The sequence below is a fragment of the Eubalaena glacialis genome, chromosome 4 (assembly GCF_028564815.1).
Source record: "Eubalaena glacialis isolate mEubGla1 chromosome 4, mEubGla1.1.hap2.+ XY, whole genome shotgun sequence".
Lineage (NCBI taxonomy): Eukaryota > Metazoa > Chordata > Mammalia > Artiodactyla > Balaenidae > Eubalaena > Eubalaena glacialis.
The window spans coordinates 81811963-81830630 of NC_083719.1; the positions used below are offsets into that span (position 1 = coordinate 81811963).

The window sequence follows — 18668 nt, forward strand, 5'->3', positions numbered from 1 at the left end:
ATAGAAGAAAAGAATACAGATTTATTTAATATAAGTTTTATATGACATGGAAGTCTACATTAGGAAATGGAGACTCAAAGAAACAGACCTGAGTATTTTTATGCTAAGCTGATGAAGAGTGGGCAGTCATGTAGAAATATGATAGGTCAGAGGGTATGAAGTAAGTGTAGTAAACTGGGAAAAACTTAGCAAGGCCTGTTTGAATTCTTTTTGGCATCCCTTTGTCTTCGGAGATAAGGAGGCTCCTTTCTTCTGGGATATAGGGAGGACACCTCTCACATGAGGATTTTGCCACCTGTTTCAGGGGAGAAGGGCAGGGGAAAGCTAAAGAGACCTTTCTGCTTCTGCTGTTTTTTTCAAACTCCTTCAACTTAAAATATTCAATATACTAAAGTGTCATATTTTGGGGTAGCATGTCCTGAACCCATCATTTGTGATATGAAATCAACTTTTGAAATAAAATTGCCGAAGTTTTAAAAGTTACTTAATTTCTAAAATTGTATCAAGTATTATAAGTAGTGTGCAAAAACTTGTGTTGTTGTATATGAGAGAATAAGAACTAAGAAACTACATAATACATGGGATTCAGATCCCTTTTCCATTCTCACAGCCTACACCCTATCAAGGGCAAAATGGAGTCACCAGAGAAACACAGTTAAGATGCAATAATAAATGGCAAAATTTGGGTATGAAGAGTAAAAAGATTGCAAATGGAGTTTGAATATGGCAAAAATTCTTACTCCTTTGTTCTTTGACTCTTTTATCTGTTTGCCTCTTTTTGAAATTCTTTCTCCTCTTCAGTGACTGAGGTGATCACATCACCTTGGTAATGCCTCCATACTAGGAGTTGATGTTTCACTTGAAATGCAAAAAGGATTAGAAACAATCTGGGGGCAAAAGAGGAAGCAAGCAGAATCTTAGGCTGGCTCTAGCAATTGGCCATAGGGAAATGGAGCCATTCTTCTTTCCCCCTCTAGTCTCTTCTTATATCTATCATAGCCAGAGTGGTAACACAAAGTGTGGTAAGATCCCAGGGTTGCAAGCCGAACATAAAAGTGTTATAGAACAGTTTGTTCAGTACATTTCACTCTCTAGCTTAAATGACAAAAGAATATGTATTTTCAAACCACATATATTCCAACCCATTCGGCTACATTTGAGGGTGAGATAGCCATTAGTGACTAGGAGGCAGTCCTACACACATATTCTACATTCTTTGCAATATAGCAAAGGTGACAGTAGCACTGATATATTAGGGATTGGGGGATTCTGATCATATAAACACTCTGATTTCACGTCAGGAGTCACAATTCACATTATTCACTGCATTATTTTCATTGTCACGAATGTCATTGAGGTTCAAGTTCCTATTAATTCATTTATGATTTTCTAAAAAGCCTGAATTGCTAATTTTCTTCTTCCTCAGGCAACTAATCTACATTTTTAAACTGGATTTCCTGTCAATAGATTTTCTTTTCCCCACTGTGCTTGATTTCATTACATATGCGAATATAGATTCTTCCTTAAAATTTTGACTTCATCACCTAAATCTTCCATAATTCTTTTCTACCCTTAGGTAAAAAATTGTATCTAATGTTATCAGATTGGCATTCAAGCAATTCCCCAATCATGTTTTAATCTACCTATCCAGCATAATCACATCACCATCATCATCAACCATGCCAGTTGCAATGTTTATTGCATGCCTATAATATGCACTGTGCCATGCACAATTGAGAACTACAAAGAAGTATGAAACATGGCTCATGGCCTATAAGAGTTTATTTAAGGTAGAGATTTCATGTAAAATAATATATAAATCGGAGGATAAGTTAAGACAAGTACTAAGTGTAGGGCACAAACAGCAAATGATATAAAGGCTTGAAAGAAATAAAGATCAATATGGAAGCCTTCACACATCTGAATATTTTAATCACTATTCTCTCCAATGAGACAGCCCATTCCTCTAGCCAGATTAGCCTCCTCAACTTTTGTTGAATCATGAGATGTTCCAACACTGTTCAATGCTGTGTTCATTTCACTTGGCAGAGCACTCTTAAGCTTCACTATCTTACCAAATTTTAATATTTAATTTCAATTTTTTAACTTAGATTTTCTAACCTATCAGTCAAAACTTATTTAATTCTACATAGTTTTATTGGAAGAAATATATACCATCACTAGGTGAAACTAGAAATACTCTTCCGGGTTGAGCAGCTTGTCTTTTCATGGTCATGTGAGAGAAAAAAATAGTACGAATTTCCTTTTGATTTACGCATTTTGTACAAAATTAAAATATTTTACTAAAGCAACTAAATTAAAATAGTAACTACTACTGCTAAATGTTTTTAAATAGAATGGGCAATGCATACATATGTGTGATATATATTATCATATGATACATCATATGCATCACATCACATATACATCAGGTTAAATTGCTCTCAATTTTAAATTACAAAATCTCTGGGAGAAGATTTTAGAACAATTAACAATAAAGAAACTCTCAGTGTTTGAGAAGGTACTTTTTAAATCCTCAGTGTTTAATAAACGATGCTTTATTAAAAACCAGATTTTCACATTTCTTAGACTGCAGAGTACAAAAAAAGAAAGGAAAATTTATTCAACTGTGAGAATAAAAGAAGTGAGAAATAAGGGACTTTTATTTTTCCATTCCCATGTTTTAAAAGCTGTATGTGTTGTGTTTCAGAGGTCTTAAACTGTGTATTTAACTAAGACTAAAATTCAAGCATTGCCAAGCATGGCCTCAAATTTCAGTTTCTCCTAAAACTGAAGAGTATGTTTTAAGTCTTCCATTTCTTTTTCCATCAGCCTCAATTTAAGCATCTAATGGTCCTGTTATGACCACTATCTTCTTCCCAGAATCTGGACTTTTCCCTAAACAGAAATAAAATGAGGCTTCTACAAAGCAAGATAGTTGTTTGATACGCTTGCCAATATTCTTGTGGAAGAAGTAAGTAGCAGGCTATCTAAGACATTCAGATTTAAATCCAGAAATAAAAAATTCTTGACATTTCATAAAACTGAAGGGGTTGATCATGGTTTCATAAAACTCTCTGATTTTATTATGATATTCTCATTTCCAAATTTTATTACTAAGTTTAACTGTAATGGTTCCTTGTGGACTACTCAGTATAATAACCTAAGTGAATATACTGTAATTTTAGTCTTTGCATCCTGCTCATATTTTCTTAAATTTCTACTTTCTTTACCAATGTTAGTTCACAAGGTTGCTTTAAGTTAATCTTCAAAGCAATCTCATCTATAAATTTTTTTATCTCGAACTTTCTGACAAATTGTCTTTATTAAATTATTACATGCAACAGAGTTACCTTCATAGATTGAGAAGTATAACTTATTCTGAATGCAACTGTTTAGTGATCCTTTGAAAGTGGTACTTCCTTTTCCCCATTTCGGTTTTCAAACAACTTGGTGGGAGTTAGAGGAAGCATAGAAATATTATTGAGTTTCTGCTTGGCAGCCCTACGAATGACTCCTACACTAATTTGCTATGCCCTTGGGGCTACTGCTAAGAGAGTTGTGACAATGGCAGCTAGAGGCAAATCCACCCAGCCCTTTAATGCTTGACAAGCTTCAACTTTCTAAGGTTATCAACTTTTGGCATAAGTTTCTACTAGGGTCTCACCCGAGTTAGCAAGAACACATATTCAGCACCTCATACTGTAGGTCAAGTGGGAACTGTTCCCTGGGAAAGGATGTAGGTAATTTGGCTGAGGAATGTGCTGGATTGTGTGGAATTGTGTGGGCCACTCAGCCCATTTTTCCCCTTCTATGTTCTCCTTTTATCATAGGAGCTGGAAGCCTGGGAACTGCATTTTCAAGAATTACTGTCATTATGGCCCTAGATTAGATTCTGCCAATGAGAGGAGTTAGTGTAAATCTGGAAGAAAAGCAAAAAGCAAAAGCAATTATTATTCTCATGGCTGTGGCTGGCAATTACTAAGGCTTCAGCATCAAGGGTTTTCCAGCAACTTCCCAGTGTGCTCCAAAGATTCACCTGCTTCAGTACAGTGGGCAGTGAAATCAATGGCAGTGGTTTCCTATAATTTGATCATTTCCTGATTTCCTAAATGGTAGAGTGGCTTCCCTAATCTTTTCTATCCCAGACCTTCTAATTTTTTTTAATCCCCTCTATTAAGCCATTTGTTGTTTGAAATACCTGGAGTTACTTCTGGTTTCCTGACTGAACCCCAATTAATACAGAGTCTCTGGAAGAAAAGGGATCCAGAATTCATTCCCTTCTTTTCAAGTCCTTTGGTGGTCCTGACTGAAGAAAGGAACCAAGGACCCCAAATAGGAACTCACCAAGAGGAAAGGAGAAAACGGGCTGATGATCTGTGATCAACTCCAGGGTTGTCCATAGGGGGAGAGTTGATTTGGCAATATGTAACCAAAGGTGAAAAACCATCTGTCCTAGGCACTCAGGCACAATGACCATTCTTCAGAATTAGTAGCTGGGCATGCAAATGACCACTAAAACTTGTAGCTTTGAAAGCACGTAAGGTACCACTTCTGTTTGTACAGATACTGGACTCAGCAAAAGCAATTGCAACATGAAAAACAGATGCATCATATCTCATTTCCAGACCTCACAGAGACAGAAAAGTCATCATCAGCCAATATCCTCCCAATCTTCCAACAGACACACAAATAGACCTGCCTCTGCGACCTTTTCTTCTTTTTAGGAATAATGGAAGAACTCTGTATTAACCAAATTAAGACCAGTACCTCCTCCTGCTTTCTCAGTGATCTCTACCTTTAGTTATCCTGTCTCCTTCTCTATCTTCAACCTCTTTGCCACCAACAATGATGTTAATAAGCATGCAAATATGCTCTGAGAACTCACAACTACAAAAGGATCTCTTTTGAACAATGTAAGTCACTTTACTGAGTCTATTATTGGCCAAACTTTTCCAAAAAGGTATTTATTTATTTATATACTGCCTCTATTTCTTTTTGTTTTTTTGTTTTTTACCCCCAAACACCTGTCAACGATTTCAGTATAGCTTCTTTAAGTCTTCACTATTCCCTCAAAAATCTTCTCTGCCTATGGTCATTCATTCATTCACACATTTTTTTCATTTTTTTTCCTTTTACAAATATTTATGTAGCACTACATTAGGAGCTGGACATTAAAAGAAATGTAAAAGGGGAATTGTCCCTGCCTTGATTAATGACCTTTATGTTGCAAGTGCAATTAGCATCTTTTTAAAAATCAATCTACTTTGTAAACCAAGATAAACAATAATACAAACTTATTGCAACAAGTTAAAAAATATGAGGATAGATACATAAAAGAAAATGTAATAATCTCTCCCCAACTAATTAGCTGATATTAACAGTTAGCTGTAGATTCTTCCACACATTTCTCTAAATGCATATAATTTAGGTTATAACACATGAAACTGCTGATATTCTACTGTTTTTCACTTACAAAACAACATTATCAAATGATTCAACCTAATACATATGTGCATGTATACAGATTTTTATTTATTTTTAAGTAGTTGTTGAGCAGTGTTTAAATAACATTTTAAAAACTATGAATGGTTTAATGAGCGAATATTTGTGTTCACCTTTGTTGGGGAAATATAATTTTTAAAAAATCTTCTGCTGAGCCAGAAAAATGGCTTCACAAAGGCAGAAGTGAGAGAAAATAATTTTATTTTTGAATGAGTATTAAGCCAGAACATGATGAGCCTTACAGGTAACTCACTAAGAGATTTCAAAGGCAGAAAGAAATCTCACCCTTTCATAAAGCCAAGCAGATACAACCCATTCCATACATGTCCCCAAGGTAAACAATAACTATTGTTCAAGTAAGAGGACTTGACAGCACCACTATCACACATAGTTCATTCTAAATTCACCTAACTGAGATGATCCATTATATTAGTTAACTGGATTTACCCAAAGGCAAATTAAATTCTTACCTCTATGACAGGTGGTAGTTTTGCAACTTGGTCATGGTTGGGCTCTCACAGAAACTGGGAAATATGGGTGCTACCTTCCTTGATGATTATATTCAAAGGTATGGTTCCTAGGTCCTACAGAAAGATATTCCAGAACTGTAAAACTGACAAAAGACTTATTTAACTTTAAAAAGGTTTACATACATTTCAAAGAGACTGAGAAAGTATTTACAATTATAAATTTTCTAAAGCAAATATCTAAGAAAAGGGAGGGTAGGACATCTCTTCGCTTATTTTTCACAGGGAGAATCAAACCTTTTATTTTATATTTGTATTTGTCCTTACATCTTTACATATCAAGAACCAAAACATTTACATAAAATTAGCTGCCTTTTTTAAATCACAAAATGTTATCTCCTAATAACTGAATAGTCGAAGATAAAAATTTATAGGATGAGAAAATAAGTGAGGAACGAAAGTACCATAATCAGTTATCCATATAGATGTGATTTTTAGACAATTGAGCAAGATTAATTATCTATACACAAGTAAATTTCTTCCAATTTTTATTTTGGGTAGGTAAGCAATCATGATCAAACAATAAATTCTACACATTATTTATCCTAGTTTAATAGTAAGAGCATGGATGTTACAGTGAAAAATACATATACTAAATCTTGATGGAAATTAAAATGCTTCTCCTTTCCTATTGTAGAAATTCAATTATATCTTGAAAAACCACAGCTAGTAAAATATGAACGTATAAATGAAATAAATCAAACAGTTATGCAGACTAGAAAATATCACACACTTATCATTTCATGTCTGAACAACTATCTGTTTCACTTTTACATTCAGGTTATCTCATGTACATGCTCAATCAGTATGCTTATATCACTAAACTATACTTAAGTTTGTATTCCTGATGCTTGCATATTTCCTGGCACAAAGACAACACCCAATAACTGTTTACCGGATTAAATTTTAGAATGACTTTATTCCAAACCCAGTAATTGTTTATTGGATTAAATTTTAGAATAACTTTAGTTTAAAATTATCTAAGGATGAATCTTGTCCTCATTTTTTTTTCTTTAGAGGAATACTAAGCTTTCAAACTAAGCCCCCAAATGGTTCCTTTAATTTGCTAAATTATTTTTACAATATAAAAAGTATCACAGAATCATATTTATACATTTACTTGTTGCTTATTCATATTCACTGTCATCTCAATCACAACTAATGGTTACTATTTATTGAGAGCTCACTAGAGACCTGGTAAATATTTTATGAATGCTGTCATTCTTAAGTTTCACAAGTCTGTACGTGTGTTTGCTAGTCTTACCTCACAATTGGTGAAACTTAAAGAAATTAAAGATAGTAAGTAACTTGATTAGGGTGATACAGCTAGTAAATGGTAGGTCCTAGCTTAAACTCATGTCAGTCTAAGTATACAGTTCCTGCTCCAAGGCCTCCAATTTTTTTGCCAACACGTAGCTCTACCTCTCTAACTAGGTCATGTGTGCCCAGGCCATATGGCAAGCAGTCTACATAGTACCAACCAAAGGAAGTGGCAAATTCTTGCTTTTTCAAACCACTGTTAATAGTCAAGACAGCTTAATCCCCGAGGTTAGCAAATTAATCAAGGTGACCATGGTGATAACATTCTAAGTCAGTCGATAACGTGGTTTGGATGACCAGTTCATTTATAAGAGAATAAAAGAAGTGGGTGTTACAGATGTGACCCATGAGGGAAACTAGGTGAGCAGCTGACATATAGGAAACAATATTCAGAACTTGTGGAAAGGCTTTCAGCAGGTATGCGAACAAATACCCAAACAAATGTATTGTGGTTCAGGAGAATGTCCCCAGCATTCCCAGGAGGCCTGGAACCATAAATAAAAACTACAACCAAGGAGTTAGAGAAAATGTGAGGCTTAATTATATTTCACTGAATACTATGCAGCACAGTTAATTCAATAAACTCTAGAACCTTTATGCTTCTGGGGATGCACATAGTGCTACATCCTGCTGGGCCAGTGTGTAGAATTGCGCAGCCTTTTCTGCGAGGAAAAGGAGAGAGCTTAGCTCTTAAGGGAGAGCTAAAGAAGGCAGGATACTCAGGGACGGGAGGAGTGATGAGGGTAGTGGGGAGCGGGGGAGAAAAGCCTTTAGAGGCTTCGTATCTTTTCAGATTTTATGGTTTTGCTGTTAGGGCAAGTTCATGTGCCTGACACACAGTGAGGCCAAACAAACCAAAATGTCCTTGTTTGGAGCAGAGAAAGGTTTATTGCAGGGCCATCTGTGTCACGGGGGTTAACAGTATCAGTCCTTAGGCTCCAGGAGGCCTGGGGCTATGTGCACCTGGTATTCAAGTAGTTAACATCTTCCATTTGGTGGGGGATTTTCACATCTGTAAAACAACTCAGGAAATACTGTTATCTAGGTAACAGAGAGGAGCTAAAGCAGAGGATATGGGGGAAGGGCCTGTCCCGGGAAGACCCCATAGGGTCCTGCTCTGTTACATGGCTGCTGACCTAACTCTATTTACCTTATTCAGGCTGCAGAAAAAGGGGAGGCATGCCTGCAGGTACTATCCCACAGAAGTTTTAAACAAATATTCTCTTAATGATTTATGATATGCTTTGCTTTGCTTATTGCCCTGAACCTCAAGTTCCACAGGAAATTATTTGTGATAACACTGCGCTACCTTGTCATATCTTTTTTTATTATTGCCTTTCACAGTTACTTAAAGCTTGTATTGTTATTTAGCTATTTATTTTGTTCATATCATTTCTTCTCTATGGTAAACCCCTTGAGGGTAGGATTGTGTCCTAGACAACAACTCTCTTTGTATAAGGCAGGGCACTTGCCGACTTAATCTGGCAGAGAATTCAGGCATAGTGATCTTTGTTCCAGCCACAGCCCATGGGAGACACTGCACTGAAGCAAAGAGGCTCCTCATTATTCAGGGATTATTTTCACAGCAAGTGAAAGAAACCCACCTTAATTCACCTTAATCAAGGAGAAATATTTTGTTTCATGGACTCAAATTACAAGAAAAGCAGAGTGAAACTTGTCTTGTGCATTTAGAACAAGTAAATCAATTATTACCACAACTATTGCTGTGTGACAGCAGACAAAACTACAGAAAGCTTTAATTTTCACATTTCCAAAATAGCAGAACCACAGGGAAAGAGTGCCTCTCTCTTACCAATATTTTAGAAATCCTAGGGAAATATTCACAAGTCCATTAAGGGCTATGAAGAAAGAGGCAAGATCCCAACAGTTCCCTTTTATCATATTGTTAGAATGTGGGGAGAAGGTGCAGTTCCTCAAACGAATACGAAGGCTAATGGGTGAATATCTGTGAGCTTGAAAGCCATTATATTTTATATCTAATGTAGAATGTGATAAAAGGAAAGAAGTAGACTATTTTAACATGTGTTGAGCACCTACTACATGTCCTATAAACTTTATATACATTATAAACTCATCCAAATATCCATAAAGGATAATAAATATGAAGATGGGATGGGATGCTACTGGGCAGTACCTTTGCCCTGTAAATGCTAAACCAGTGAAACATTTATTATTAAGGTAAAGAAATAGAGATTTAAAAAACCATTAACACTGAGGTTTAACTTCTCTATTGATTTTAGGATTACTTGTCTGTCCAAACAAAACTAGATAATTTAAAAATTCCATCTGCAAAGAGAGTGTTTGCACAGTACCACATGCAAGCATTTTACATGGCTTATATAATTTAACCCTCATAAAAATATCAGAATGTAGGTGTTTATATTTATTAGGATTTAAACTAAGCTACTTTAGCAAAGAGACCCGAACATACATTGACTTTAAAAAAAAAGATACAGGTTTATTTCTTTTTTAAAGAATACTTAGATATATAGGGTGATCCAGAATGTGTTATCCCAAGAGGGTTCTGCCAGATTCAAGGTAGAGCTTCCATCTCTTGAGTCCAAGATGGTGCCATTTCCCAAGCCCAACTATTGCTTTCTCCAGCCAGTGGAAAAAGGAAAAAAAGGGGGGGAGGGGCGGTGTAAGTGGGTTATTTTAAGAACAGAATCTGAAAGTTGCATGTAACATTTGTGTTCTCCTGTGAGCCAGAGCTGAGTCAGATGATCTCACTCAAGAATAAGGCAGGTTAAGAAATGTCTCTAGCTAGGAAAGCAGAAGCCCTACTAAAACCTATGTGTATGTGGCAGAATTGGTCAAGGCAGATTTACTGTGAAGTTAGGGTGGTATAACTTTCAGAGCCCATGTGCTTCTTCCAAGACTCTGAGGGAGGGGAAACTAGCAACATATTTATTTATTTATTTTATATCCTTTTGTCCTTAACACTTCCAAAAGATAGATCTGTCCCCGACAGATAGGACTTATCTATAAACTAATACAAGGAGAATAAATCCTGGAGGAAAATTCACTGTCTCTGCCTCCAAATAATTTCCAATGAGGCCCAGAGAAGTTAAGTAACTTACAAAAAGTCACATAGTTTTGGAGCTGAAATCAGAACCTGGGTCTCTACGGCACAAAGACTTTTGACTCATATTTCTAGTGCATCAAGTACTCATATATTTTAGATTTTATTTCCTCCTGACATTATCTCAGGAGAAAAGTTGGACAATCTAGAAATCACAAGGTAATTAATTGGCTACATCGCTTTGTCCCTATCTGTTCAGATGCTCTTGGGAGACAAAGTGAAAGAGAACATGTGAAGCCCAGCTGCCAAGCTGACATGACAGCCAGTTAGTCGGGTGATGCCACTCTCAGATCAACCCAAAGGTTAATAACACAGATGCAGTCAAAGATCTGATGGATAGAGGCTGTGAACCGCGTATCAATAACTTACAGCGAATGTCTGGAGGTGGCAGATGAAGCGGTTCGTCATCAATTAAGCATGGCAGTCTATTTTTATAAAATTTTCAGAAGGGATTATTAAATTTAACATCTTACCTTGCTTGGGGAAAATATCGAATAACACTAAAGGGTGCATTTTAAAAACAACGTTTAGTATAAACTCTTGCTTCTGGCCTCATGTCAAACTAACAAAGAGGTGCTATGCAATTTGATCCATGCTTTTCATTTTTCCATTTCTGAGCCAAGGTATTTTTTCATACTTATTATTAACCTCACATGTTTTTAAAAACAATAGTTCTGGTTTTAAGAATTTTATAAGTTAGGGAAATATTTAATTTTCAAGAAAATAATCTCAAAATTTGAATATGACTGCAAGTTGAATATTTATTCACCATAGCAACTTGGAGTATACATTCCTCAAAGTTAAGTACCATAACAAAACGCAGACACATGCCTTCCTTTTTATAAAATTCCTATTTACAGTAAATTCAGAAAAGCATCCTGCACTAAGCCAGAGAGGACTTAAAGTGGTCTGTCTCTAGATACGTTTTTTTAAATTTTAAGACTGGATTCAAAGAGTTCCATCTAATTTGAGGTGAATTTACTGTGTATCAGCTCCATTATCCAACTTTCTATAGTAAATCTTAAAATTCTTATATTTGTAAAAACCCCTACGAACGCCTGAATTATTTGGTAAAGTTTAAAAGACCCAACGCAACATTTTTTGAAAGGCAATTATAATTATAAAGTAATCACTACTAAATTATAACAAGTTGTCATAGTATCTATTTAGAAAACCATTCACAGTTATTCTACCATGCACATTTTCACACTTAGCATCGTGCTGCTGTTCCAATAATTGTTTACTATCTTAATATGACAGGCCTAATACCCAACCTCTTAAGGAAATTACCTTTCATTAGCACTGGATTAATATTATCCTATGTTACTTTTTATTTGTAACAAGTTGTACCCAATTCTATACCACCAACCATTCGACTTAATGATCTACTTGATGGACATCACTAAAAACAGTTCGTAAAGTTGACTTAACAAAATGAAATGATATTCAATATCAGTTTGAGTTGTTGCAATGAAAAGAGCTCATAGTACACCGGAAAGCTGTGGGAAATTGTTGGGAATTACTATTCTATGGATTGATACAAATAAAGAAAAGATCATAGAATTCTAGAATTATAAGGTACAGGAGTTATTTAGGCCAACACGCTAATTAAACAGTCCATGGATCAAAAACTAGACTTGATAAAAATCATAAAATGAATTGCCTGCTGAACTAAGTTTTGGACCTAGTGCTGTGTACAGCATAGCCTACTGTTTTGCCTAAGATTGTGCAGTATCCCAGAATGGTTTGCGCTCTCTTTTAGGTTCCAAAATGTTCTACCTTGTAACAGGTAAATGTAAATTAATTGGTTGACTGACTGGCTGATTGACTGACTTAACAGGCTAAGGCTAACTGGTTGACTGACAGACTAGGGCTTCCCAGGGAGGGTCAAGGTTACCATTCTCTACAGGCTCCTCAAATAAACTTCCAGTGTCAAACATAACTGCCAAACCTGATACCTGGAGTACCAAAGTTACTGAAAAGCTTTCAGGGAAAATTTTTCTAAATGTAACTGAAAACTCTTCAAATTTTTCTTAATCCCCTCATATTTGTTTCTGCTTCATATAAAAACACTAATTAGAAAATTAAATTATGTTAAATGTCTAAAACTGAAATTATATAGTAAGTAATTCAACATCAACACCTGATACTATGTGATAGGCCTATGGGCATAATATTTTGATATTATGACACTCACAAAAATAGTATAACATTTATATTTCAAGATTTGCACATAATGCAATGGCTTTCAAAAGTCAACTTTTCAATACAAACTTTAAAATTAATAATAACAACTTTTTCTATCTAAAACTTAACTGTAGCAAGTTGATGCACTTTATTCTGGCATTCATGATTTAGAAAAATGTTTTCTGCAAGCTTCATACAAAAACATTTGAACAAATTAAAAATCATTGCAGCAACGTACATAGATCTCATATTCCTTTGGTTTCCCCCTTCTTTTCTGATTTCTACATCTCTTATATTATGAGAAGACATTACCAAAGAAAAGACAATAAATTACTATGAAAGACAACATTGGTTCTTAGCGAGAAAGGAGAGTGAAAATCAGCTCTTTTATGTGACCAAAGAATCTCTTTATTTAATGTCCTTATTAATGTGAACTGAACCTAAAAATGTGAACATCTAGATATATATTGCTTAATTCCAGTTGCACCTGCATTAGAGAAACTGTCTTGGAACTTCCTTTCTTAAGGAATAATTTTTACATGTTAATTTCTTTTCCTCAATTTCTCACTAAACTTCAAATCATTTTGGAGTAAATAGTATAGTAAGGCATTATATAAATATGAAAAATTTAAGTACTGCAGTAAGGCATTATGTAAATATGAAAAACTTTTTAAATATCAAGAATTTTAAATGTATATAATGCTTGATCCTTCATATTATCTTTAAAATTTCAACATTTATATACAAACATGAAATGCTAAGACTGAAATGCCTGAACTTTGTTCTGTTGTTATATGGGAGCACTTACAGTATCAGATTCTAACTTAATCAAAACTGAACTAAAATGAAAAGCATCATTGTAATCAACCATATGGCTGCTTCATTCTAAACTGGTTATTTTTAAAGAGCCAGCCTCCAACATTCCTCCTTAGAGGGAGAATAAAAACCATATTACTACTGTGCACATCAAAACTACATTGGTCAACCAGTCATTGTGTTAGCTGGCACTAAATTCCTGAACAGCATAGTAGTGCAACACAGGTCTTCCAGATGACTGTGAATGGATGGTCTTCATTTGTCAGAGATTAATCTGGTAGACATGGCCTTTGTAGAAATAGCTAGAAAATATAGCATGAATTCTGAAGGAGCAGGGATGGGGAGAGTCATCTTTTTCATATGACCAGTGACCCTTTTTTTTTAATGTTACCACTGCTGCACACAGATCCTAAAAATGCAAGAGAAAGATTCCATTTCATTGTATTGAGAATCATCCTCTTGGGAAACCAATTTAGTCTGAAAGTACCCTCAGAAAGGATTCTGCTTCTTGTAGATAATTGTGGATCAATTTCAGATGAAGATTTAGTAGCCTTTTAAAAAACCTTTTAGGGCATTTTTTAATGCTCTGTAGAGAGTTGAAGAGTGTATGTGGGGAGGGTGGAAGTAAGCTGATAAAATGCTATTATTGAAGAACTTCAGGCTAACCATGAACTTTAAGATTTGTATTCAGTTCTATGGCAAATGGCACCAGCTTATCTTACAGGTTACGTGCACTATAGATTTGGAAGCAATAAAAGACAGATCTGGGTTTCCATTTGGGCTCATGGGTTGCAGTTTGTCTTCTTAGGTTCCAAATTTCTCAGTTCTTCCCTACTACACATTCAGCTTTTCTCTCATACTGTTGGACTACCTGACCTTTTGAGACTTGAGGCCTGGTACAAGATGCAGAGGCGACAGCCTTGTACAGACTTCTGCACCAGGAACAACTGTGTGAAGTGAAAGCCTCTATAATAAATCTCTATTCTACATCACTCATAGTGATTCTACTTCTCAGGCCAAATCCTGACAGGTAAAGTAGTAATTCAGAGACATGAAGAAATTAATCAAAGGGATTAATTGCCAAACACTCTCAAAGAGAGTTAGTAGAAGAACCTAGAAGCATACTTTACCTTCTTTGATTTGATTCCATATCCCTAAATGTATACTTCTATAGTTCTTATTTTATTTTAGAGACTACTTTATACAATAACACCTAGTTTCTCCTAAGGTAGAAAGAATGTAGCTCCTAGTAGCTCCTCCTTCAAATATTCACCCTCAAACTAACTAAAGTCTTCAGTCGTAAGTGTCCTTGTTCCACTTTTCCCTGCCTACTTGATGACTACTTGTAGAGTCTGTCCCTCAGGCTTTGTTAGCAGTCCTTAAAAAAACTATCGCAAATTTTTCTCTTTGTGTATTAAGAGTGAAGTCTTTATACTTTAGCAGTTCACTGCAAACTTGTGAAGGAAGTGATGTTCACATTTTCTTTTCCTTCTATAAGGGTCAGCCTAGCTCTGATGCTTCTAGGAAAAGCTGAGTAGAGCAATGACCACATCTTGTAGCACAGTGCAAAATCAGCCATGATGTGAAAGGGAGCAATGCATATCAGCTCTTTGACTAGGAGCTACCACACAGACATTTCCTTTTATTCCAGCAGACTTGGTTTTTGGCAACCTGGGCACTTCATTTTTCTTCCCGGACAGCTGTTTCTGAGTCACACGCTCACTGTGCATGGCCTTTCTTTTTCCTAACAGTGTCAAATATTCAATATTATAAGTATTTACTGAGCACTTACCATGTACCAGGCACAGAACTTAGCCTAGGCCTACACTAGGATAAGATATATGATGAGGGAAACCTTTTCAGCTTATCTGAGGACATGGCATATGCTTGGCCATACAGACTACCCAAAGAGGAGAGTTGTAATACCTTTTGTTGAGGTTAAAACATATATATATATGTATTTTATGCTGCTTTAAAATTTTTACCTAACCTGTCACTGGTAAAGTTTTATATAATGGGAATAGGATTCCCATTCTTTTCTCTAAGCTAAGCCTCAGTGTTTCCATTATAGCACAATTAATATGTAGCTGGGAAGAAATGGTTTACAGCTGATCTTTAGGGTTTGCTTATTAGATATGCTATGTCTTAGGCTTGGGCTTTTACCTTGTCCACTAAATGTACGTTCAAATGATAATTCTATAGATGGCATTGTAGACTGGGGAGTCCAACTCAGGACATAAGAAGAAAAATCAATTCCCTTTTTCACTCGTTTTCCACTCATCAGTACATCCTACCACAATACAATAATACAGTAGTCAGCAACCCATTTCTGACAAACAGCAACAGAGAAGCAATATGTATTGCTAACTTTTTACAAATGCAAGTTTAAAACTAAAAGAAAGCAAAACAGGGACTACATAAATAACTGCAATTTTACTAAAAGACAAAGCTTAGTTACACACACACACATACACACACACACAAAAGTACACTAGTGTGCACTAAAATACATCCCAAAGCAGAAACTCATGTTTATAAGAAGACAGAGTAGACACGTTCTGAAAATATACTCAATTTTGTTAGATCTTTTGAACAAGTGACTGCAAAATAGTACGTCTACCTAAAGCAATGATGCCTAAAATATGTTTTTATACCTTAAGGGGGAAAAAAGGAGCTTCCCTGCTTCACCATTCAGGTTAAAATACTTTGGATTCATTTTTCATTGTTGGCCCCTTAGCTCCTCTTACTTTATTAGGGATACATTAGTAGGTTTTAAACTTTAATAATAAATAGTTACAACAAAAAATTCAAAAGTATGTTTTTTTTTAATTAATTTTTTTGGAGTATAGTTGCTTTACAATGTTGTGTTAGTTTCTGCAGTACATCAAAGTGAATCAGCTATACATATACATATATGCCCTCTTTTTTGGATTTCCTTCCCATTTAGGTCACCACAGAGCACTGAGTAGAGTTCCCTGTGCTATACAGTAGGTTCTCATTAGTTACCTATTTTATACATAGTAGTGTATAGATGTCAATCCCAATCTCCCAAAATTCATCCCACTCTCCCCTTTGCCCCCAAAAGTATGTTATTAAAGAAGCCATTTCTGAAAGCACTTTAAAACTGTGGACCATGTGAAAAAAATATATGAAATAAACAAAAAGATTTATATGCTGCCTCAGTCACTATTATTATTTATTTATTCATCTGTATTTGTACACTCAGTGCTTTTGGAAATGATCTAGGGCAACTTATAAAAATACATAGTACAACAAAATGCTTATCAAAAAAGTAAAGAATTTGTGGCAAAGGTAAATAAGGGTAGAGACAACAGAATAAATTCAAGAGTTACAAAAATGCATGCCCTGGAGTACAGTAGCTAACACTGAGCCTCTAATTTGGCAGTACACTGTCTATAATAGTAAAGCCAGAGGAAACACAACTGGTTCTTTGAGGCACAGATTCCAAAATATGAAGATAGGCCAGTTTCTCAAAGAACCACATTTACTGCTTACATGGACACCAAAGATAAATAGCTTCACTAGACAAAGTGGTATGTTTCTGTTATTGTTTTTAAAATATATATATAATTTTAACAGTTGACTTAGGGATAATTAATCATATGCAGTAGTTCTGGAAAACTGAAGTCCAGGTATGTAGGATGTAGCCTTCCAGTCTTTTGTATTAATCCAACTATAGCTTTGAAAATATAAACTGAGATGATTCTTAACCAATTCTTAGTTATAGACCATTTTGAATACCTGGTGAAAATAACAGACAGCCCATTAAAATTCATATGCATAGAATTTATGTGCAATTTTAAGGTGCTCTTAGATCCTCCCTTATCCAAAGTTAAGAATCTCTGAGCAAGAAAAATGGATGGACTACTTGATTTTCAGGAAATCCTTTGTAAATATTATTTATTTCCACAAAGATTTTGAGACATTGAGCAGTACTGAGTTTGAGGTCATTCTCCCTAATAAGTTTCTAGTGCATGTATTCTGTGCTGTGGCTTAAACCAAAACCAGGCAGGAGTTAATAGGTTAGGCAGGGGGTAGAAAGGACACCACTTTACAAAAGAGAGAAAAAAATTAAAATGATATACACACAAATGCCTAATTTAATAGAAGGTCTTTCTCCCTTTGCACAGAGATAGGACATAAAAGAATTCCTGAAAGGAGGCCCTAGGGTCTCCACAGGGATTTCCACAGGAAATCATACCATCAAAGAATGCATAGATAGTGTAGCAAAAAACAATGGCAACAAGAAAATTAGTCTAGAAAATATGTGCAGCTCATTTTAGTAATACTTCCTGATTTGTAAAAAAGGGTATATCTGTGTGTGTGTATGTATGTATTCTCCAGTAAAGCACCCACAAATATATAATAGTAAAAGATCAAAGTACATGTTCCAAAATACATGTCAGTTGCTGGATACAAAGCAGTAAGTTATTGGAAGACAGGTATCAAAAACCAAAATATGCCTTGGTAATGGAATAGCTGCTCTGAAGTCATTTTTCTTACTATTGATTACATAATCAATTCAGTTGGCTCCAAACTTAAGAAAATACATTCCTGTCAATTGCATAGAAGAGAGTGTGTACCTTTCTATCCTTTCTATGAAGAACACGTTTCCAGTTCAAGCGAAAGTAGCAGCAAGTCAAGGTTTTTCCTTGCAAACTTAGGCATTAAAAAAGTATTAAAATATGAGTACTGTATAAAAATCAATAATGCGGTGTCTAAATTCATTCCAAATAGCTCTCATCTCAGGTATTGTATAAGTGTGACATAACTTTAGAGAGTATTCCACTAACATTTTAAGTACCTAGATCCAACCAGTGATGAATTATATCTAAAAATAGACTTTTGGAGAGAGACCTTCAAGATGGTGGAGGAGTAACACGTGGAGATCACCTTCCTCCCCACAAATACATCAGAAATACATCTGTATGTGGAACAACTCCTACAAAGCAACTACTGAACGCTGGCAGAAGACCTCAGACCTCCCAAAAGGCAAGAAACTCCCCACGTACCTGGGTAGGGCAAAAGAATAAAGAAAAAACAGAGACAAAAGAATAGGGACAGCACCTGCACCAGTTGAAGGGAGCTGTGAAGGATGAAAAGTTTCCAAACACTAGGAAGCCCCTTCGTGGGTGGAGATGGGGGGGTGGCGGGTGGAGACGGGGGGGTGGTGGGTGGGGGGAGCTTCG

General features: G+C 35.5%; 1 long non-coding RNA gene across 2 annotated transcripts in view; it reads right to left on the minus strand.

Annotated features, from left to right (window-relative positions):
• LOC133089841 (uncharacterized) overlaps positions 1-18668 on the minus strand; it is a 215412-nt gene that overhangs the window by 157440 nt on the left and 39304 nt on the right. For both annotated transcript variants that reach the window (XR_009700749.1, XR_009700750.1), the window contains exon 3: positions 5976-6089. This is a non-coding gene — a long non-coding RNA (uncharacterized LOC133089841). The remainder of the gene's footprint in view (positions 1-5975; positions 6090-18668) is intronic.